The sequence below is a fragment of the Alexandromys fortis genome, unplaced genomic scaffold (genome assembly GCF_014885135.2).
Source record: "Alexandromys fortis isolate MF-2015 unplaced genomic scaffold, M_Fortis_MF-2015_v1.1 scaffold_4, whole genome shotgun sequence".
Lineage (NCBI taxonomy): Eukaryota > Metazoa > Chordata > Mammalia > Rodentia > Cricetidae > Alexandromys > Alexandromys fortis.
In genome coordinates, this window is record NW_026067944.1 from 5310486 (window position 1) to 5335493 (window position 25008).

A 25008-nucleotide genomic window follows, 5' to 3' on the forward strand; every position below is an offset into this window, starting at 1 on the left:
AAATGGGACCTACTGAAACTGAGAAGCTTCTGCAAAGCAAAGGACACTGTCACTAGATTTATTTCTTGACTCCTTGGCCAGTTACCTGCTAGACAAGTGAGCAGTGGAGAAGCTAGTGAACAAGATAGAGGCTCCAAGGCTTTGACCCAGCTGCAGTGCCTTGGGACCCGACTCCCCTATCACTCTTTTCAAACACAAACTTGGGGTGGAGGGCTGATTTTTACTTCATATTAAATAATCAAAAGCAACCAGGTTTTTGTTTAGTTACCTGCCATGGAGAATTTGAGACAGTCACTGTAAACTTCTCTTTCTTTGCTATGGTGGAAGAGAAATAGCCTTGCTTGTATAACCGGTTCACCCCCTTAAGAAGCTAACACTTACTCCACAACCTCTCCAGCAAACGCTATCATTGGTGTTTTTGATTTTAGCCATTCCGACAGGTGTAAGATGGTATCTCAAAGTTGTTTTAATTTGCATTTCCCTGATCACCAAGGAGGATGAGCATGACCTTAAGTGTCTTTTGGCCATTTGAATTTCTTCTGTTGAGAATTCTCTGTTCAGTTCAGTGCCCCATTTTTTAATTGGGTTAATTAGCATTTTAAAGTCTAGTTTCTTGAGTTCTTTATATAGTCTAGAGATCAAACCTTTGTCTGTTGCAGGGTTGGTGAAGATCTTCTCCCAGTCTCTGGGTTGCCTTGAATAAGCATGGGATGAAACCAGACTTTCTGAACGTGGCAGACAATGAAGGCTGATGAGAAGCCAAGGACAATGGCACTAGGTTTCAATCCTAATACATGAACTGGCTTTGTGGGAGCCTAGTCTGTTTGGATGCTCACCTTCCTGGTCCTGGATAGAAGTGGGAGGACCTTGGACTTCCCGCAGGGCAGGGAATCTGAACTGCTCTTCATTCTCAAGAGGGAAGGGGAATGGAGTGGGAGAGGGGTAGGGGAGTGTGAGGAGGGGGCGATGTGTGAGAGGAGGGGAAGGGAAATGGGAAACGGGGAGGAGGCGGTAATTTTTTTTTCAACAACTAAAAAAAAATAAACAAAAAAAAAGAAAAAAAAGAAGCTAACACTTAAGATAAAAATCTATAGAGAGGAGAATAGAATTACATTGATTAGAGAAAGAGGTGGAGATCCTGACTCAAATCAGCCCCCAAACCTTTGCAGTCTCTGGACTTCCAGGATTAGAAGACAATGAAGAGTTTACATGAATTATGAAAAATCATATGCTATGTTATGTATACATATGTAAACTATTATATAATCAACATATGTGTTCGCGCATGATGAATTTGTATTTATAATATATCTGATGGGATAATGATTACTCATAGTGTGAACTTTTTCTCAAAGCATCTGATAACATCCAAAATGTTGATTAATCTTTAGACAGTGGTACAATTCTTTCTTTAGTGTAATTGCCCTAAGTAAATAATGCTTGTGCTTAATTAAAAATTTAGCATAAGAAACCCTCAATGCCTTCAAAATTTCCTTGGGAAACTCGTGGCTTTTATGGAAGGAAAACAGGTAAATAAGTTTCCTTCACAGTAAAAAAATAAATGACTTATTAGATAGAGTCTTCTGCATTTTAGTAAAACTAATTCAAATTATATTTAAATTATTTATAAATTTATAGAATATAGTTATATTTTAGATTAAATATCCACTAATAATGTATAAAGACTATCAGAATATCATGTACAACCTAATTTTAATATATATAAACTTTTAAGTACAAATAAACTCAAAGTTACTAGTAAAAAAGTCAGGATACAAAAAATTAAAATTATATAAATTTTTAATAATTACATAGATATTGACGTTATATAGTGATGTTTGGTAGACTTTTTAGAAAAACTTCTTTGCTGTAAATGTCATATGCCTTGGATGGGTGAGGTGTGTTAGCAGGAAAAGGTGTTTTCTCCAAGCCTGACAATGCGGGGTGTATCCCTGGAACCTGCCTTGGCAAAAGAAACTGCTTTAGGTTGCCCTCTGATCTGCACTTGCATACACACATACACACAAACACAAACACACACAGAAACACACACATGTACACACACAATACACTTACATACACACAAAAGCTCACCTTTTTAAGGGGTAAATGCTTTCTTTTTTTAGCTGTTTTATTCTTTCCATCTTTATTTTTTAATAGATTTAATGACCTTCTCTCATAGTTATATGAGATATAAATTAAATATAATGTAATTACAATATACTTTTTAATTAAGCATTTTATGTAAAGCTAAACAAAGTAGTAAAAGCCGTAAAACCATGAATAATTAAAATCTGAACTTCTAAAAACCAAATCCACCTTCCAAGATATTTGTTGCTTCTATTTAACACTTTCTATGATGGTAAAGATTCAGCATCTGGTAACATATCAGAGCTTGCTCACTGCTCCAGTGGCACACGCTTCCATGGGAGGTGTGACTATTCTGTACGTTCATCTCATCCAGTCAGTCTGCCACTTCATTCTAATACCCGGTATGCACTGAGTAACCACAGTCTATCAGGGAAAGCATTGCACAACTGCTTAGTTTATATAGTTTATATATATGGAAACATATGATTTTCATGAAAATAGTCCCTATAAAGATCAAATATGAGACCTCAAGAACAATGGCAATGGGTTTTTGATCCTACTGCACCTATTGGTTTTGTGGGAGCCTAGGCAGTTTGGATGCTCACCTTACTAGACCTGGATGGAGGTGGGTGGTCCTTGGACTTCCCACAGGGCAGGGAACCCTGATTGCTCTTTGGGCTGACGAGGGAGGGGGACTCGATTGGGGGAGAGGGAGGGAAAGGGGAGGCGGCGGTGGGGAAGAGACAGAAATCTTTAATAAATAAATAAATAAAAATTAAAAAAATTAAAAATTAAAAAGATCAAATGTGTTATTATTTGAGATACACTTTCAAGTTCTATGATCAATGAGACTGTAAACAATATTCACTCTTGAATTTCACACATTAAGGTAATTATTAATCACCTTCACACAAAACACCTCAAACTTCATTACCAACAGTTAAAAATCTGGCTTTCTTGTGCATATTTTGCACCAAAAGTGAACAAATCCAAAAACTTTTCCAAAAATAATATGTTCGACACAATGCATTTATTAATACAGACCATAAATATTGTATATTGTGCTATTATTTTTGTGAATCAATATTAATATCTTATCTAGTAGTCCTTGAAAATTTAAACATCAAAGAGATGAAGTTATAATCATATCTTCTAAATATATTATATTTTCTATATAATATATTTCTATATTTAGAATTATATATTCTAAATATATAAAAATTGATGTTCTCTCAAAAGTTTAGAAATGTATAGCATTTCAAATATTTTTACAAGTAAAAGTTATTGTGGAGATATTTCATGAACCAATAATGACCACTAATGGGTGATATTTTCCCTTTACTGGTTGAAAATTTTTCTTTGAGTTATTCACCTCGATATCATAGTAACACCTCAATGAAATGTATGTTTCACTTCACATACTTTTGTTTTTACTGACAGGAAACCTTACCAATCTTAATTATACAATGGTGAGGACAAAGTAGTTACAAATTTATTAAAGGAATTCATTGATTTTTTTCAAGAAATAGAAATATTTGTTTTAGTTTTACTGATTGTTGTATGCTACCAAAATATACACCAGGCTTTTCTGGGCATTTTTTTCTCCAGCATCTGAAGATTGCATAGGGAACAACTTGTTATTTTATTTTATTTATTTTATATAATCTTTGCTTTTTTCTTACAGATTATAAAATTTTATGTTTATAATATAATCAAATATTGTTATTAAAAAATTTACTCTTCTAATAAATTTTTCAAATAAGAACCTTAAATAATAATTTGCATTTTTCTAAGCAATAAGTAACAGGCAATGAAAATATTGGGTTTAATTATATTTTTAGAAAGGATGGGCATTTTTGATCAGTTTAGAAAACCATCCTATAGACAGTGACAAATCTTCTAATGAGTTATATTTAATATTGGGGATATGGGAACTTAATACACAATGTTGACTTTAGCATCAAAATTACAGATTATAGTTTGCCGACTTTTAGAATACTTACCATGTTAAGACAAGTTTACATTGTGAAGTGATGCGAGTTAGTATTTTACATGTAAACACTTGTCCATAATATGTTCTGGAAATAAAATCATAAGAAAAAATTAAGAATAAAACTAAGTCAAATATTTTTAAAGCTAAGTGTATCAAGTATGTATATTAGAATTTTTTTATTTAGCAGACTTTCATTTTGACATATTTTTCCCTGAATGTCATATTTACTGCACATAGTTCCCATGGTAGTGGACATCAGGTGACTAATGCAATGCCATAAGCTGCTCTTATAGAGGAGATTTTGAAGAGAAAGTCACATCAGAGTGATTTCTGCAACTTTGGAGAATAGGAGAGTGTTATCAAATTTCTTCTACATGTAGAATGTGAACCATATTACTTGCACCTGCCCCCAGTGCATGAGCAGGACATCTGAGGATTACACAGATCTAGTATTCAGAAGGCCAAGTCCTCCTAGCAAATGCTGGCTCATTCTAAAAAGCCATGTTAAATGTTTCAAACAAGTCTAGTAACAGCTAAGCATAGGCATTAAGCTCTAGGCTAAATTAATATTAATCATTATAACATTACATTATCTCAGTAGTCAGCCCTCCCTAATTGAAAATTCTGTTGGTCCCTAGACAAGAAACTGACCTTTATTCTCTAATGGTTAAGTATATTTTAATACATAACATTGATCTTGATCTGCAATTCCAGATAACATTAGTTATCATGGTAAACTAATCCATGTAATTCTAACTTCTCAATAATTGGACATAATTAGTTAAGAACATTATAATCTTGCCAGGTTCCCATGGCAATTTTGTGAAGTAATAATAGGAAAGGACATATTTGCAGAATCATATGTTTGAGTCAATGAAGAGGCTATGCAACAAAACCCCTACTTGTCTATATAAATTTCATGAACAGGACTTTGGGATGGATTCATCTAAATTTTGAAATCACATAGAATTATATTTCTTCCTATAGGAAAGTATTATAAAGATCTGTTTATAGTTTATTTCCATGATTGGATTTTATTTATGGGGGGAAACAAGTTAAGGAAGAGTGACAGAGTGAATAATAAACCTCTCAGAAGTCAGAGATGCACAAAACAAATGAAAAAATTTCCAGGAAATGAAAATAGCCAAGAGCTGGAAGTCTTAAAATATACTTCATGATGGAGATATATAAAATAAAAACAAATAAAAAGAAAACAGTTGCTTTCATTTCTTTTTATGTTTTGATTACATTGCCCTAAAACAATTTTCTGTTATTAGATAAGCTTTCACATAAGATCCATGCTTTTATACAGAATATCTTGGTTGTTTCATATTTTTTAAGTTTTTACATAGTTAACTTTATAAATCATGCTCTTGCATGAAAATAATTTTGGCCAGCTCACTTTCATGCATATTGAAACATAATGAAAGAGTCATGTTTTAAGACTACACTAATTTTAGATGCCTTATACAAGTTCTATCAAAGAGGATTTGGCTTCTTGTTAATTTTTGACTCTACAGAAAAAATACCCGACCATCTATTATTAATCAATTATTTAAAGAATAGGAAAAATTTCAAAGTTAGTTTGGTAAGTTTAAAGTCATTCTGTTAAGCAAGTTGCACAGTACTTCTGGTCCAGAGGCAACCCTGAAACAGAGTTTTTGGCTGTGTGTGTGCACACACACACACACTCAAGAGAAAATAAGTGAAAGAGAAAGAGAAAACCAAAATGTAAGCAAAAATCTGATGGTGGAAATGTGTTGATATCATAGGAAATGAGTTTGACTGTATAACAACTGGAATCCATCAATGGACTCTCAATAGTGTTGGACGGTGATCTTGTTTTAAAAGCAGTGGGATGGGTAGACTAGAGATCAACCCTCCTCAAATAGGTAAAAGTCCTGTGCAAAATAAAGAGGCTTCAAACTAGTAACAGAAAGAATGGAGATGAGACCAAGACCCTATGAACAAAATGATTACTTCCCCTCTGCCCTAGTTACTGTTCTGCTGCTGTGAAAAGATATCATGACCAGGGTAACTCTTTTAAGAAAGCATTTAATTGGGTTTTGCTTACAGTTTCAGAGAGGTAGTCCATGATCAACATTGTGAGAAGCAGAAAAGCTTGGCGGTGAGCAGTAGCTGAAAGCTTTGTATTTTGGATTCTCAAGCAGCAGGCAGAAAGGAAGGTATCGGACCTGGTGTGAGCTTTTGAAACCTCAAAGCCCACCCCCATACCTCCTCCAATGAGGATTCACCCCTAATCCTTTCCAAGTAGCTCCAGTAACTGGGGTTCAAGCTTTCAAACATGTGAGTCTGTGAGGACCATTCTTATCCAAGCCATGACACTGGGAGTTAAAAGAGACTAGAAATTTTTATTCACTGTTCTGACTTGAGTGGCTCGTTCACTAACATAAGAAACAAACAAAAAACAAACAAAATCACGAACAATGAATGAAGAGTTTAATTTGTCAAAAGAAGGTTGCAAATGCTTTTAAATAATAAGCTGGATATCTGCAAAGAGTCAAATATTCCAGTATATTAGACGCTTGAATTTAATAGAGAAGTTGGGTATGACAGTCAGATTTTGTGGATGTGGCCGAGTACAATCTCAAAGTAAAGAATGAAAATGATTGTACAGTTGTATTACTAATAATAGTCTAGGTGCTTACAAGAAAAGAATACTAACAGCTGATTTGAGTGTTTTCATTGTTGTTGATATTTTTTCAGTTTCGTATTTGTATGTGTTTTTAAGGAAAGTGAATGAGAATACACATGTTCACATATGTGAGCACATAAGTACAAGTACATATACATGTGTGCACACAGCTATGCATATGAAGACCAAATACTGATGTCAGGTATCTTCCACAAAGGTTAATTTTACTCTCAATAGCAGGCCCTCTCACTGGATAATCTTACAAGCCAACTTGTCCTATTTCCACCTCCTGAGATTACAAATTTTTCTCCTGTGAAGATGGATGCTTAAAAGAAATCCCACACCAGCTCAGAATTGGGTATAATAAAGGGTTATTTGGGGGTAGACACACAGATTACAGTCCTATGTTTAAACAGGGAACAGCAACCAAATCCCGCAGCTGGAAGAGAGATGGGACGTGCACTTTACATTGGCATATATAGTATAAGAGGCTGTGCCCAAGTGGGTGAGTAACTTAAAGACTACTGGCTGTAGAAATTCCTACAGCACCTCCCCCTTTTGTTTAAATAAGAGAGTTCTAAGCCGAATACAAAATTATATAAAATAAGAACAATATCAGGTATAAAAATTAGAATTACAACCAACATAAACAATATTAAGCAAGAAACATGTGATAAATGTTTTAATAGTTTTCCTATCCTAAGGAGTTTAAATCTTGTCTAATAAAAAACTTGGCCAAGCCATGATAGGAAAGTAACTAAAACACTCTAGTGTTCAACCCATTGAAGACCCAAGAAGGGAAATAATATTGCTTGAGTAAACAAAAAGTGCAATCAAGCAATTTGCAAAATATACAACAAATGATAGTGACAACTGGCTACCTGGGCAATCACCTAAAGTCTCTTTTGCAATGTTGGAGCAACCAACTTTAGCTAAAGCCTAGAGTAACTGACTGATCATTTCAAGGGCAGAAAAATTTTCAAAACCATCTTACCCTCTAATGGCAACATTTGACAGTCTTTTTTCTTGTATCCTGCTTGTCCTGTCTGAACACGGTGCATTTTGTCAGTGGTTGATGCCTGGGCTGTTCCTTGTCCAAAGGCCAGTTTTGCTAAGAAGAAAACAAGCTCCAAGTGGATTGTCTTCAGTGTTCAATATTCTCTCCGGAATAGATCAGTGCTGCCAGGAACATCATGCCTTACATCAACAGAACACTAAGTTATTTAAATGCCATATTCTACAGCTATTTGAAGTGTTTAAAGATTACCTTTCTATGCAGAATACATTCTCTATGTATCTAAAGAACCTGATTGGTCTAACTTTAAGTATGGCAAACATGAATATAACTTAAAGATTAGGTCTTCATATTAGAATATTAAATAATCTTAAAGCAACTGTGAAACAAATGCGGACAATGACCTCAAAATGTAAACAATGTATACGTATCTTGATCAGAGGTAGAATGTATATTGCAATATAATAAATATATCCTAAAATTGTATCAATATACAAAATGTCTTAAACAGAGGTGGAAGCATGCTTGCAAACAGTATGACAAAATAACATTGCCTAGGTATACAAATATTGTAGACAAAAATAGGAACATATTCAATATAATTAACATTTGTATCAATATATAAGAATCTATACCAATGTATCTATACCAATGTAAATTGCCTATAAATAATAGTTCACAAGTATTCACTCCATTACCCACTATTATTATCAGTGTGAGTAAGCTCACACTAATCTATTATCCCATCCAATTTCCTTTTTTTTTATTAAAAATTTCTACCTCCTCTTCTGCTCCCTTTTCCATCCCCCTCCCCCCACCCCCCACCCTCCACTCCTTTCCCTCTCCCTCTCCAGTCCAAAGAGCAGTCAGGGTTCCCTGCCCTGTGGGAAGTCCAAGGTCCTCCTCCCTCCATCCAGGTCTAGGAAGGTGGGCATCCAAATAGGCTAGGCTCCTACAAAGCCAGTACATGCAGTAGGATCAAAACCCAGTGCCATTGTCCTTGGCTTTTCATCAGCCCTCATCGTCCGCCATGTTCAGAGAGTCTGGAAGTCAGGACCACGAGGGGTGCACCCACCCACTAAGACGGTGGGACTGATCTAACAGGAGCTCACCAAGGCCAGCTGGACTGGGACTGAAAAAGCATGGGATAAAACCAATTTCCTTTTTTTTAAAGAGATCCCTAAGCTTACATAATTTTTTTCCAACCCCCAACCCTATACCAATTATAATCAACACCCAAATGATGTCTCTAACACTGAGGATAAATTTTGTTGGGAGAAAAGACGTTGTCTTCTAGAATTACTCCCAGCTGTCATGGGGATGATGTTCTTTCTATGGGATCCAGTGAAAGTAAAATGATGGGTAAGTTCCAAGATTACTGTCTGATATAATTGAAAATAGTCTCTGAGTATTTGGTAAGGTTTCTCTGAGTTTCCTATTTGTGGTTCTGGCCAGAACATTGTAAATAATAGTGTACCATTTTAGCTAACCAAGTTGGAACCATCTTGGCAGCTGGTACCCAAAACAGGTCTTATAGTAGTGCTATCAGCATCATGACATCATATCAACTAGGTGGAGATGTTGTGGGTCCCCATCTTCTTCCTAAAAATGTCAAAGATTACTGCAGGAAAATTCATTGTTCATTATGGAAAACTGAACATTGTTTATACAGAAATATATTCAATGAAGAGTATGATAGAGAAAAAATAAGTATGAAGAAAAGTAAGTTTTTCTAAATTCTTTCTTTTTGTCCCATACCAGACAGCTCTTGACATGAGACAGAAACTCTGAAATTTTCTTTTAACAACATTCTTAGATTCAGAGAAGGACAGAGCCTTGTTCAACTCCAAAGCCACCTTTGGTTTTTAAATGAATTCTGTTTAGTATTCAGAGATGCTTACCCTGAGATGACATATCTTCACAAGGGATAATTCTCTTTGCTAGATGATCCTATCTGGATACTTATCTTTTCCTCAATATCCCTTCCCCCATCCATGCTGGAATTTTAACTCACTTAATCTCAAGCAGTTCTTGTGCCAGTAACTATAAATGCTGTGCGTTCATGTGTGCAACTACACCATGTTCAGAAGACACGATTCAGCTTGCTTAGACATAAGAATTATATTCAGCTTAAGAATTATATTCTTGGCAACCAAACCCCAGAGATGAAAACATTCACGAACATCTTCAAGCAAGGATGATTACCTGTAAGAAAGAAACAAACATATGAGTAACAGCATAAAGAACCTTGGAAACATGTCCAGAAGTGATAGCCTAAGATCCTGAACACGAAAGTTTGAGAGCCTCCAGATCAGGAAAGTAATTATATTTAAGGTTTATTATATTTAAAGGCTTGATAAAGATTTCACATTGAATACAGGATATGGAAGCATGAGAAATAACCACAAAAATTCCCTGCTGTATGGTTAAAATAAAATAGCTTGGTAATAAAAAAAAATCCGTAAGCATTTTATGCATCAGTAAAAGAGGAAATTCAATTAAAAATTAAAACCTCCTAACAAAAATGTCTCTCCAGATTCCATCAATGCTATAGTTAATATAACAGTTCCATATAAGTAACCAAACATTGTCTGTATGAACGTCATTATAACACACATTTTATTGCACTCGTGACAAAGAGTAAAAATGTGTTACAAACCTTAAGCTGACCAAAAGAGCCAAATGTCCTCAGTTTTACTATACCAATTTTGATGTTTTAAATCCCATGTTGCTATATGTCACTATAAAAATATTTTAAAAGCTAAAGAAAAATAAGCACATAAACAGTATGCATTACAATGGAAATACTAAAAGTTTTTGTCTATAATGCCATTATTAGGGAGGGCAATAAGAATGTTTCACAAAGGATTCTAATTGTATTGTATTATAGTTATTGAGCAGAAGTATTTTATTCTTCCTCCAAGTTACTTAACCAACAGTATGTGCCAACATATCACGACATGGGGGACACAAGAAACCAGTTTTATTTAGATTTGAGTTCCATGCTGTATCATCAGGAACTGATAAAGCAACATAACAAACAGCATATGTGAGCCTTGGCCACCCATGAGGATTTTGTCCTATGAAAAGCAAATGTTCAAGTAACAAAATTAATATTAATATCTTCTGCAAACGTCAAAAGAACTACTTTTAGTTGAGCTGAATAATCAGAGCGTCTCCATAAGGGACGCTCCATTTAGTTCACATAATAAAAGGAACCTGGACGTCTCTCATATTTAATCATGTTGGCCTAACACTCAAAACTAAGTTTGCAGTCATATGGGCAAAGTTCCTTGTTGAAAAAATGAGATTTGTAAACTGGCAATCACAGTCTTTTCCAAAAAAAAAAAAAAAAAAAAAAAAAAACTGGAATGGCATAGAAGACGACTACCATTGTTGAAAAAGTCCTCTATAGCAGAGGCACTTAGAGTTCCAGAGCTTTATGTCATCTTGGAAAGTTCAACCACAAAGATCATAATGAATAAGAAGCCAGGAAATGAATTCCCTTCATGGACCCTAGCAGGGCAAGTGTGTCCATTATTTCCAGGCCTCTATAACTGGAAGACTTAAGGATGAAAATTTAAAAACCTTACAAGTTCGAAATAAATGCTAAAAGTTTATTTCACAGCTGCTTCAATGGATTGGTTTTGTAAATTTCTATATTCTAACCTCACTTTCTAAATTGTTTTAAATTTACACTATTTATTTATGGAGTGAATGTATGTGGGGTGTAAGTGTACAAGCTCATAGCACACGTGTGAAGGTCAAAGGACAACTTGGAGGAATCTGTTTCTTCTTCCACCGTGTGGGTTCAGGAGTTTAAACTCAAGTTGGCAGGCTTAGTAGAAAATCCCTTTACCAAAAGACCACTTTTATCTCTATAATAAAACTCGTCCAAATATCTATCTGTCTGCTTCTTTGCGTTTGTCTTTCTAGTGCTGTGATCTAACGGTTTTATTTGCATCTCATTCTGCACTAAGACCAACGACAGCATTCACTACAGCCAGGAAGACAGAACATGGTAAGTTTTTGGTTTGGGTTTTAGTTGTTACAGTAATTATTCTTCCAAGGAACTTTGGGCCAACATGATTAAAATCACATGTTCACTTACTGATAGTTAACTGATATTTTACCCAGTCAATATTAGCATGCATTACTAGAATCTTTTAAAATAATAGAATTATTGAAATACTTGTCATCTCTTATTTTGCCTCTCAGATAATTTTTTCAACATATTGTTATCATCCAAATTTTTATGTCTTCTCCACCCCAAATTCACATGTGACCAGTGGATGATATTAAGGTTGCAGTCTTGGGGCTTGGGAAATGGATTAATTGTTAATAGTGTTTGCTAGTTTTCCATAAGGCATAAATTTTGTCCTAGTATCCATGCCAGGCAGTTCATAACCACATGTAACTCCAGCTGCACAGGATCCAACATTCTCTTCTGGCCTCTGTGGGCACTGAATTCATGTGCACATGCACGCATGTATAAACACATACACGTGTGCGCACACACACACACACATGCACGTGGGCACACATATGAAAATAAATATAAAGGGATAAAGGTGTTTCTATATGTGTGCAGCCATATGTTTGCACTTACTAACATATATCACGAGATTCTCATAACCAATAAATACATGAATACATCATTTTTAAAGACTTCTCACTGTTCCATTGTTGACCTACTGCATGATTTTTAAATTAGAAAATTATGAGGTTTCCAATTTCTGCCTATTGGAAACAACATTATAATGGCTCTATGTCACCATCTGGGAAAACACATCTTGGTCATGAATCTCATCACGAATTTGGGGAAAATGTTCAGAAATAAAATTGCTGAGTCGATGAGTAAGCACATATTTAAATGTGAAGTATTTTGTTAGCAACTGATTTCCAAACGACAGCAGAAAGGATGTTCCCTTTGTCCCATCTCACATTTATTTTTTTTTTGTAGAGTCAACAAACATTGGCTATATGCTTGTCACGTCTTGGGCAATGGGTGCTAGGTAATGAGAAACAGGAGAATAACATAGCTTCTCCCAGCTTCTGCCAGCAGTTTAGAAACAGAATATGTAGATAATTTAAATGTGAGATTACAAGAGTGAGTTTTAAAAGCATGCTCAGGGATGATTAAAGAAAAATTATGCTTCTAAGCATATATTAAAGTATCTACTTTTACATCTACCTGTTCATGTTATAGTCCTAGGCTTCATATTTGATGCGTCTTACTGCTACACTCTAACGGGAAAATATTTCTAAATCTTGGGAGAACTGAAGTAACTTCTTTAGATGTGACTTTTGTGACCAAGGACAAGTAAGTGTTAAGAGTGAATTTCTCAATATGTAAAAATGAGGATAAAGTGAATTTTCAGATTGCAGTAGAGAACTGCCTTAAGTCAGCATGCTTAAAAAGCATTTCCCAATCAGAGGCATTTTCTTCAGGGCTCTGCTTTAAACCCCTCAGTATCCTTCAGGGACAGCTAGCAATTGGGACATCTCTTCCTCCATGGGAGAAATGGAAACATCTATAAGATGTTTACTTTACCCATTATTTTTCAGGGATTATTTAATTTTTATCAAAACTCCACTCCATTTTGGTTTCAATATATCACAAGCTCGTATTTCACTTTGAATATATGAAGAAGTTACAGTAAACTGAGTTCCGAAAATAACAATAGGTACATTTTTTAAACTTTTCCAGCAAAAGTAGACAATTAACACAATGCCATTATTTAAGGACAGAAAGAGCAGACTCCATTTAATGGAGTAAAGTAAGCTGTGCTTCGGAGTGTTGATGTAAATAAACAGTTTTAATGACTTTAATTTTAGCACTTCTTGCTCACATAAATATATAAAAAGTCACAAGTGATGTATTCTGATCCTCTCAAGCAATTCATTAAAACTAAGCACTTTTTCCATTAATTGTTCCAGAGCCAGCTTATAGTCCCATCACAGCTGGTACTTAGCATTTTTATTTAACTTTGATAGTGTTCCTAAATCTTAAGTATGCCACATTTGCCCATTTCTGTTAAACAGGAAGATTTGGGGGAGAGAAGCACAGAAGTACTCTTGATGTGCATTCATGCCTTCAGCAGAATAATCAGCTGAAAGACTCTTTAGAGTTTAGAACACACATAAGACATCTCTTGAAGCAAAGCTGTCTCAGCCATGTTCAAAGCATTGAAGTCATCCTCATTAGAAACTCAAAGATGCAAAGAAAGCATCCGCTCTGACCTGCTGGAGTAGCAGTGATGCAACATGGACCAAACTGGCTCTTCTGACCGGCTCCTGTCTTCCCTCGTAATCATTTGTACACCAGTGTAGAACTTGTTCCCCAATGTATTTCTCTAGTGGTTCACGTAATTAATACTATAGCATAGAAATCATCTAAATCATGTTAAACTAGGTCTATCTAAATGAAATAATATCCAGAGGATTTGTGAAGTGCCATGTAAAGGAAAGATGCATTTTACCTCACTAGAAAATAAATAGCACAAAGGACTTATAGTTCATGTAATTTAAAAAATGGAAAGCAATAAAATTTTAAGGTATTGTTACAATCAGTATTTCCATCTATATTGACTTTTTATAGCTATTTAAAAATTCATATTTCCAAAGAGCAATACAAACTCACTTCTAAAACTGATTGCTACTGACTTTTCTTCTTCCCAAGTGCACTTTAGAAAACCTCTTTAACCGGAACAGAGCCATGTTACCCAACTGTGGTAAACATTCTGTCCTGCATAGGAAACATGAGTCTTACAAACAATGCACCAGTGAGCTCACTATTTCATGGGCTTCCCTGGGACATGGGGGTCTTTTCTGTGTCCTGTAACCCAACAGTAACTTCCCTGTCAGATCCATTTTCAGCCCTGTGGGACATACATATAGCTCTCTCATTGACTGACTTCTGGAGGGAGTTACTTCATATTCATGGACAGGTTCAGGGGAAAACAGGGGGAGAGGTGTGTGTGTGTGTGTGTGTGTGTGTGTGTGTGTGTGAGAGAGAGAGAGAGAGAGAGAGAGAGACAGAGACAGAGACAGAGACAGAGACAGAGACACACACAGAGAGAATATTAAAAGTGCTGCAACAAAAATGAGCTACAATTAAAAAAGAAAGAAATATAAATATTTAGCAAATTGAATTGAAAGGCCAGAGACAATAGTCTTTATCTCTCCATTCACAGTTCATCCAATTTTGTGTACAAATTTTTTATCTACACACTTGAAGAATGAACACATTTTTACAAACAACAGGTTTAGAAAGGATAATTAATGAAACCAAAATTACATGAGTGTATATATGTATATACCTAAGAAGTAAATCAATCATCTGATTTTTATCTATCCAATTTGGGTTCCTATAAAACAAAGTTTTGTTTTTCTAGCTTTCACTCTCTATTTCTAGTAATTCCATTTACCTTTTTTTAGAACTTCATTCTTCATTAGACATTGCACCAATAATTAACAGGAAAAATACTCTAGGACAGTCCTATTTTTGGCAAATGTTTTTGACTCTTTACCACACAGTAAACCTGTATGTAATTTACACTGTGTATTTATGTCCTTAGAAACTTCAACATAGTGAATCCTTCATTTCCCTGGTGTACAAGCTATTGTTTGTTCAAATTCTTATAAAACATTTAACAAATTACTCTTATGTCCTTGGGTAAAAATAAATTAATTTGGAAAATGGGCCCAATCTAATTAAATCAGGTGCCATGTTGCTCTACGTCTCCGTAATTACAGAAGGAAAACAGTACCCTCTGCTAAAAACAAAATACACCTGGGATTAGTTTTTTTGGGAGGTGGTGGTTTACACTAAAGGGGGAGATGTGTCGAGAATCAAATATTTCTCCCCTGTGTTTATGGAACAATTGTTGGGGGCATATGGCATTGTTCTAAGGGAATTAAAATTTCTCGAACAGGAAGGAGGTTTCTGGGCCATTGAATGAGATTGCTCAGTGAGTAAAGGCAATTACTGCCAAGTCTTATGTCCTGAATTTGATCCCCAGGATCCACATTGTGGAAGGAGAAAATCAACACCTCAAAATGCCTTCTGACCTCCACACACAGGCTGTGACACCACTTACACACCCACACACCCACACACACACACACACCAAAACCCTTACCTATCTTATACATATAGCTATACTTCCTTTCCTTTTCTTTTACACAGTATATTTCATTGTTGGCCTGGACTGTTCTAGGACATATTGTCAAAATAAAACTTTTGTAAACTCAATTTTAAAAGCATTTAACTGAAAATCTGAATAGCTCCTTTTCTTTAAAAAAAAAAAAAGCTTTTGTCTTTTGCATAATACACATCTGATTTGAACAAAGTTTTTTTTTTTCTCTCTCTCTCTCTCTCTCAGGTGCTTTTGCACCTGGTCTGAGAGAGACTTCATCTGCTCTAGAAAGGTTTACAGCCAGTGGTTACCTGCCCACTGGGACGTGCCCTCTTATACTATATATGTCGATACAGGGCATGCGACCAGCCTCTTTTCCGGCCTCTCTTTTCCAGTGGCGGAATTCGGTTTCTGATCTCTGTTCAAGCAGAGGATTCTGATTTGTGAGTCTACCCCTAAATAAATAACCATCTATTTATCAGTTCTGAGCTAGCGTGGGATTTCTTTTAAGCATCCTTCCACATTCATCTTGTGATTCTGCCACCTCCCATCTCACACAGTACATCATTTGTCGCGGCAAAGCCGGAGAGAACTCAGAAAGCCCACAGCTCCTCTCCGTAGAAGCACTCACCTTCACAGTGCATTTTTACTCGGTGTCTCTGACATGCCTGGGACATTTTAAACAGAGGTGGAAAAGTGCCTGGTGGCAAAGACCAACAGTCTCCACCGCCTTTGTCTTTCTTTCACTAAATATTTCATTTACATTTCCCGACATAAAAGACACACTCAAGGAGAAAACCTCTGCTTGTCTTTCTGAGTCTGTCTCATTTTGCTCAGCATGGTTTCTGGTTGCACTGATTTTTCTACATATTTTGTTTTTCTTAATGGTTACTAAGATTCCTTCTGGTTTATGAATCATGTTTTCTTCATCTGCATATCTTTTGACAGGGAATCACTTCCCTTTCCACCACATTGTCTGATGACTTGTTTTGCACATTTGACTTACATACTTTTATCTCCCTTGATTATCAGGGGTTGATCTTAACCCTGCTCCATTTAATCTTAAAGGCCAAGAGTGGTGGAATAGGATGAGCGAATGGGTGCTAGGCTTTGTAGCCTATCTGGATATTATTGGTCATCAGAGACTGTATGCACACACAGGAAACACCTAGACACTGTGGAAATCCACTCACCCAGACTCTCTGCCTTACTAAGGGTGGTAAGGTCTAGAAAAGGGTGGTGGCCAGACTCTGTAACCATAGATGAAAACAGCAGTTGGAGTCAGAGGATCAGTTGGATTGCCTCAAAGAGAAAGTAGGATTTGGGGATCACTATGGATACTGATAATGGTGCGCTTCACCATATAGCATAATTCTCTTCAATAAAATCAAAGGAAAAAGAAAAAGACAAAAAAGACATACTCAGGAGCTCCATATGGAAACAACCTGGAGTTCAGTCAGCTGTGGAACTCAGTGTCCAGCTCATGCAGGTGAAACACTTAGAGTCCAAGTAAGCTTGGGGCATCTCTTTGTCCAGAGACCTGTAAATTTAAAGGCTAAGTTCCCTATCCATGCAAATGTGTTCAGAAGCGCTCAGTAAACTGAATTCCCTGGCTTTGCTCCCTCTTAGAGAGGAGAAGAAAGTGTGGCACGTACACCCCAGCCAGTGAGAATGCTGCCATTCTCCACAGCATACAGTGAAAGCATCAGTGAGAGGCTGCTCCTTCCCTTGGATGAAAGAAGCCTTTCTGTCCACTTCCTACTTGGGCTGTATTTGGAAATGCATTTCTTCTTGACTGCAGAGCTTTTCCAGCTCTTGCTCACTTAAGTATGTGTGAACCAACACCATTTTCAACTCCATTCAGTCAAAGGCCTCTTCAGTCTAGGCTGTGGTTTGTTTGGCAGAACATCGCTCTCAGATACATGGGAGGCTTCTTCTCTATTTGTTTCCAGTCAGTCCTAGGACAGTAACCACACCCACAGTAGCAAATGCCCAGTTTGCAAAGCTCCCAGAACTTGTCAGTGTCTCAACTCCGTGCCTCCTTTTCAACTCAGTCTGTCATAACAAGTGGGAAGATCCCACTTTAAAATGTCTCTACGCTGAGAATGTTAACCAGTTTAAGAACTATAATCAAGTGCAAGTTTTTAATTTAATAGTTATTAGTCATAGCCTTAGGAAAATCTCTTTCTCTCTTATTTAGGCTCTAAAAACATTGGGTTTTTACACATGCAAATTTCTAGATCCACTTATGATTTTCTAATCTGTTTGTGAACCAGATGACTATTTCTTATATTTACTTTTGTTTTATAATAACTTGTAAAATGGTTAGTAATAGTTACCATTAATTTGTTTTCCATTACTTAAAACTTTTACTTATTTTACATCCAGTCCCCACTACCCCCTGCCTCTCCTCTACTTCTCCTCCATTCATTTCTCCTCTGTTTACATTGGGAAGGGGATGGGTGTCAATGAAGCATGCCATATCAAGTTGAGGTAAGATAAAGCTCCTCCCTCTGTATTAAGGTTGGCCAAGGCAACCCAGTATGAGAAACAGATTCCCAAAAGCTATCTTAAGCAATAGGGACAGGCCCTGAGCCCACTGCTAGGAGTCCCACATATAGACCAAGTTACACAACTGTCACTATTATGTAGAAGGCCTAGGTTAGTCCCATGTAGACACCCTAATTGATGGTCCAGAGTCTGGGACCTCTGATGAGCCTAAGTTAGTTGTATCCATGGGTTTCCTTGTGGTAACCTTGAACTCCACCCCCAGGGCTCCTACAAACCTTCCTCCCTCTCTTCAGCAGGATTCCCAGAGCTCCATCTGGTGCTTGACTGTGGTTCTCTGCATCTGTTTCCATCAGTTACTGGATGAAATGTCTCTGAAGAAAATTATGGTAGTCACCAATCTGATTACAGGAAATGGCCAATCCAGGAACCTTCTCCACTATTGCTACAAGTCTTGTGGATTCCTGGGAGTTTCCATGGCACCAGGTTGGGAGAATCACTGCTTTCTTAAACAACTGTTGTACTTCTATCTCTTACCCAAGAGATAAAATTTACCTACGCCTCTACTCTGCTTTTCAAGATCTGATTGTAATGATCTCACCAGACATTTTGCTATAACATGCCTTTTCTTTGTCACCTTCAAAATCAATTTTCTCAGTGCCTGTATACGGCCTTCCAGGCACATACGAGTCATATTTGAATCTTGTATCTAAAATTCATTTCTATGTAAGAATAGATGAAGTTATAGATGATAACAAATTTCACTGAATTTCAGTGGCTTAGGACAGCATAGATCAACTTCTTGTTCACTTGATAACCTGACAAAGGTCTCTTCCATAAAGTGATTCAGGGAATCAAGTAATTAATCATCTTACTGTCCTTAATCTACCATCTCAACCTGTAGCCTGTGGGGTGGGCAGATCAAGTGGAACTTACGTTTATACTTAAATCTCTTAGATTTGAAAATTTTAAAATAAATAAAATTATTTTTTTATTTTACATCCTGCCAATTCCCCCTCCCTCCTATCCCCATGATCCCTCCCCTACCCCATCTGTTCCTACCCCCTAATCTATTACCCCTCCATTTCTGTTTAGAAAAGGGCAGGTTTCCCATGAATGTCAACAAAACACAGCATTTCAAATTGCAGTAAGACTAAGCACCTCCCCATGTATTAAGGCTGGGCAAGGTGACCCAGAAAGAGGTGTCGGGTACCAAAAGCTAATACAAGTCAGAAGCAGCCCCTGTTTCTACTGCTATGAGTCCCGCAAGAGAACCAAGATACACAACACTAGATGGAAGCTTTGAATAATACTTCTCATGGCCTTAGTCCAAAATTATAAGCCAGGCCCTATCTTATGAGGCTGGAAAATCTTTCTATGTGTCCAGGAAAGAGTCAAAAACTAATTGTCACATGAGTAGATGATTTCTATTTCCTTATATTTACAATGTTTGGATAAGCATAAAGAAATAAATAATCTACTGTGAGTTTCTTTAATCACAACAATGGTATGGATATATTTATCGAATCATTAAATTGTATTATAAGCATAATGATGAAGTTGATTGGCTTTTTACTTATGAATACATTTAGCAATTGCTGCTATAAAAATGGTATATTATAATCCAATTGATTTATAATGTTTTTGAAAAAAAGCCTTATTTCAATATTACTGAACAAATTAATAATTTTAGATAGTCACAACAACAGAATAGCAAAAACAAGGTACAAAAAATGGAGATGAACAAAAGAGAAACAAAGAGTAAAGCTACACAGAAATATGCAAGCATACATTTCTGAGGGTAATAAACATTGTGTTGAGAATAGGAATCACCAAGGCATCAAACAACCTCGTCCCGCAGTCATGGTGGTAAGGATGATGAAACCCTTTTACATTAATGAACATTGGATATGTCTTTCTGGACCCCTAGATTCCAATCAATTACATGGGTGTGGATTAGTCGTCTCTTAGAGATGAAAATTATCAGGACCTGGTAGGGAAATAAGTTGTACGAATTTTTTGAGAATAAATATTTCAGTTAATTCATAGTAATTTTCTGGAAGACTATAACAGGAACAAATCAAATAAAACCAGACCTAAGGCATAATAAAAATATAATTCTTACCTACAAGTAACTCCTTCAAGCTGATAGTCATAATTTAAACTAGCAATCTGTTATAGGGATAGGACTGTGGAGTTTGTAAAAAAATTAGACAGCAAACACTTTAGGCTTTGTGGGCTTTTAAGTCTATAACATCAACATGACCCTACTGATGTAACAATGACTTAAATAAACAAATACTCTCTATCACCACAGAATACATATATGGGATGGACATGAGCATTTCTCAATAAAACTTTACCTAAAAGACTAGGTCACAAGTTGAATTGCAGCTTCATAATAAAACTTGAATTTTTTTTCTAATATATGGAAAACAAAGTTCTGTAATAGAAATTTTTAATCAGGAAATCGGTATTTGGGTTGCTCTATAGTAGTCTATACATTTAACACATCATAGGCCCTAAGTTGAATCCCTCATGTCAAAAAAAAAAGGGGGGGGAGACAAGAACTCATAAAAGAAGCTTTCTTTCAAAATTCCATATTGAAATTTAATACTTTGCGTGACAATTAAAATAAATCAATTAACTAATTAAAATAAAAATAAAAAAAAGTTCTCTGATTATAGAAGCCTTCGTGACAGAAGTAGGAGAGAAGACCTGGGCATAATCTAGAAGCCGAAGGTCTTGGAGTCACTTCTGAGGTACATTTGTAGCTTCCCCACTATACTAAGGTAACCTGTTTTCTTAGCAATAAATTTTATTCATGGCGGTCTTCAAAAAAACAACAAAAGTTTGTCAATAATTTACAATAATAATGGCTATCTGTATTTAAAGCTACGTAAAAGAAATGAAATTCATTTATTCTAGAGATACTTTGAACACATTGATACATGGTGAGAAGAAGGTATACTATATTGGCATAAGCTGCTTAATAATTTTGAAGATAATACAATTATAATTAATAATTCTTACCAAGCACATAAAATAGAGTGTTAATAAAAACCCAAAAAATGTATATCAATAAAAATAACTCAGTTAAAAATGGGATACAGATCTAAACAGAATTATGAAAAGAGGAAACTCAAGTGGCCCATAAATATTTAATATCCTTTGTCATTTGGGAAATGAAAATCAAATCTACTTTGAGATTTCATCTTACACCCATCATAATGGCTGAAATCAATAAAACAAATTATGGCTCGTGCTCATGAGGGTATAGAGTAAGGGGAACACTCATCCATTGCTGGTGGGTACACAAACTTGTAATGCCACTATGGAATTCAGTGTGGCAGGTTGATTCCCATCTTGTTGATTCCCTAACTCAAGATCCAGCTAATACCACTTTTGGACATATACCCAAAGGATGCTTCATCCTACCACAGAAACAACTGCTCAGATATGTTCATTGCTGCTCTATTCACATTAGCCAGAAATCGGAAACAACCTAGATGTTTCTTAACAGATGAATGAATAAAGAAAAGTGGCCCATTTACACAACGGAATATTGTATGACAACAAATGTAATTGGAGAGGTTTAAAGACCATGAAAGCTTTTTTAATCCCTTGGTAAAGGTATAATAGTATCTAAAATTTGCAAATATTTTACTGGTAATTTAAAACCTAATACAAAGTCAAATCAGAATCCATATAGCTAGAGAATTTATTACATTCATCCTGCCTCATTAGACACGTCTATAAAACAGAATGCTGCATTTGCTCTAGTTTGCAATGTTTAAACATACTGGACTGAAATACGTTTGCCCAACAAAGAGCTTGTTTTTTAAGTCATGAAAAATCTTCCTGACTAACAACCAGCAGAATAAAACCTCTCTTCTTCAGTGAGAAAGCAAACAGGGAGGCCATCAGGTCTCTGCAAAGATGTAACACTGTTCTCCAGCTACAAGCCCTGGCTCCAGGCAAGTTGGAAAGTCTTGAAGAGGAATAAACCAGTAATAAGGACACCATACTTACAGTGACCTTTGAGCAATTCCAGATGGACACATGGAGCTTTTTCCACAGCTCATCGGAAGGGGATGCCTTAAGAAGTGCCAAGTCTGTGCAGTCTTGCATGGGGCTACAAGTTCATGAACACGTAAACAGAGAGAGACTGAGCAAAAATGAAAACAACACAAAAAGAAACAGATCCTTGAAATAAAAACGAAGCCAAAGATTAATTCTCTTCCACGCAGTTTTACCAGGGAGGAAACACAGTCATTTGGTATTTTTTTTTTTTTGCAAATGTTTATCAGCAGCTAGATTGAGCCATGCACTTATTTCTGTCTGCCATTACACTATTATTTATTCAGAGTAACTAATTTAATTCACAAACAAAACCAACGTAGTAGAATCTGTTATTCACATTTTATGATTTTTAATCTAAAAATGAAATAAAGATACTTATGCAGCATGACGAAGATCATCTACTGAGAACAGAAGTAAAAATTAGCTAAAAGAGACAATGAATATACTCTTTTTAGCTGACCATCACAATCACTCTGTTGCTGTGTAGGGGAAATGTACCTATGAGTAATGTTTAAACATAGGGCATGGATACCTTGTTAAACCAAAGGGTATGGGAATATATTAAATCAGGATTCAAATTCAACTCTATGCCTCCAAAAAATATGGCACTATAAAATTACAGTAAGAGAAAGCAAAACAAATATATTTCTCTTTAGAACTCGCTCATTCTGAAATTCTTTTAATTTTCTGTTTCTTATCCTGAAGAAATAAATGGATTAGACAATGTAAATTTTTATTCTTACTTGCTGATCAAAAAATTAGGGTGCCCAGATAATATAAATAAAGCAGGTCATATTCCTAAGGGAATGTTGTTGTTTCTCAGAATGGATGTATGGACCTGAGATTTGGCCAGTTATCAGCCTTCTAAAATAGAAAGGGTAGGAAAGGCAGAATGACTTTGGAGTCTTTTATTGGCACAGAAACATTAGATATAACAAATCCTATCTCTATTTTTTCTTTACTTTGTTTTTTTTTTTTTTTTGCTGTTGCTTTTTTTTTTAATTTTTTTTCTGATTGTTTGCTTCCTTGACTGTTGTTCTGAAACAGGGTCTCTAAGCCCAGTAGCCTGAAACTTTTTCTGTAGCCAAAGACGACCGTGAACTTCTCATATTCCTGCTTCTATCTCCTAAGCTAGACTTACTGACATGCACCAATACACAGATCTTACAGTTTTTTTCTTAATTTCAAATTTATTGTCAAATACCAAATTGCCTCACAAGTATAATAATCTCAGACAAGTTAGTTACTCCCATGTTAAGTTGTCAGACAATAAGTGTTAGAAATCATTATTTTAATTTCATTTTGTTTTTTCTTTCATTTTTGAAAAAACAATATTGGGACATGCCAACATGATACTGACTGAATGAACAAATGGCACAGAAGATCCCCAAATATCTGAGACTATATAGGAATGTCTTTCTGTGCAGGGTGATGCCAGCCAGGTCCCATGCCGGATCACTGGGGTTGCTTTGAGAACTACTAAAACATCAATGACCTTGTGAATGTAAGTCATCATAATCATTAAGATAATCTTCTGAAACTTGGGCTCTGACTTTAAAGTATCTTTTAGACTTATTTTTTTTTCTTTTCCTTCAAAGATTAATAATACTTTTCACAAGAAAGATGGAAAATGCACAAAGTTTGGAATCTTTGCTGTCCTATCCCTGCGATTATCAGTTAATTTTCCAGGACCTATAAATTCATTTCTTACTGTTCGTAATCACCAACATAAAATGTTGCGGTGTCTAAATATTCAATCTGCTGGATTCCTAAATAGTTGACTTGAAATTTTTCAGGAACTGACAACCAAACAACTCTCAAAGATATAGAAGACAAGGTCACCAGCTGTGTGTAGTGAGTAGTTTTGATACAAATTAACTAACATTAGAAATCCACAGAGTGGATTTCTAAGAACTATGAGTACAGCCATGGGCAGTGTTATTTTTGCAACGGTTGCAGCCTGTCTCTCCCAGTCTCTCTGTCAGCTAGAACATGTGGCTTGTGAAAAGCGAGACCTGACACATGTCTGGGAAGAAAATTCAAGAGCCACAATGCTGCTTGCCCGACACTGTTTTTCCTCCTGTCATGATAGCAAAATCTTCCAGATACAGGCTGTATGATCAACCTGAGTCCCTGAGGGAAGACAGCATGGCTCAGAACCGACAGCAATCTATGTCACCTTGTCACTTGAGTGAGAAAGATAATGCCGCTGCTATGACTCACTGATAGTTCAGGTGACTTGTAGCAGGAAAACACAGGCTATCCCAGGGAGTTAATAAAATGTGGAAGTATGGATTACACTCTGACTTTGACACTTCACTTAGAATAATTAATGTAAAATATCTAGTTTGCTCAAAATATTAAAAATCATTCTTGGGGCTGGAGAGATGGCTCAGAGGTTAAGAGCATTGCCTGCTCTTCCAAAGGTCCTGAGTTCAATTCCCAGCAACCACATGGTGGCTCACAACCATCTATAATGAGGTCTGGTGCCCTCTTCTGGCCTGCAGGCATACATGCAAAA

At 36.0% G+C, this 25008-nt stretch overlaps 1 long non-coding RNA gene across 1 annotated transcript; it reads right to left on the reverse strand.

The window, feature by feature from the left end:
* Nucleotides 1-4045: 4045 nt before the first annotated feature.
* On the reverse strand, nt 4046-9903 carry LOC126505635 (uncharacterized). Its single transcript, XR_007592948.1, has 3 exons — nt 9770-9903; nt 7735-7937; nt 4046-4169 (listed from the first exon to the last, which is right to left on the reverse strand). It is a non-coding gene; the product is annotated as an uncharacterized lncRNA (long non-coding RNA).
* Nucleotides 9904-25008: the final 15105 nt, after the last annotated feature.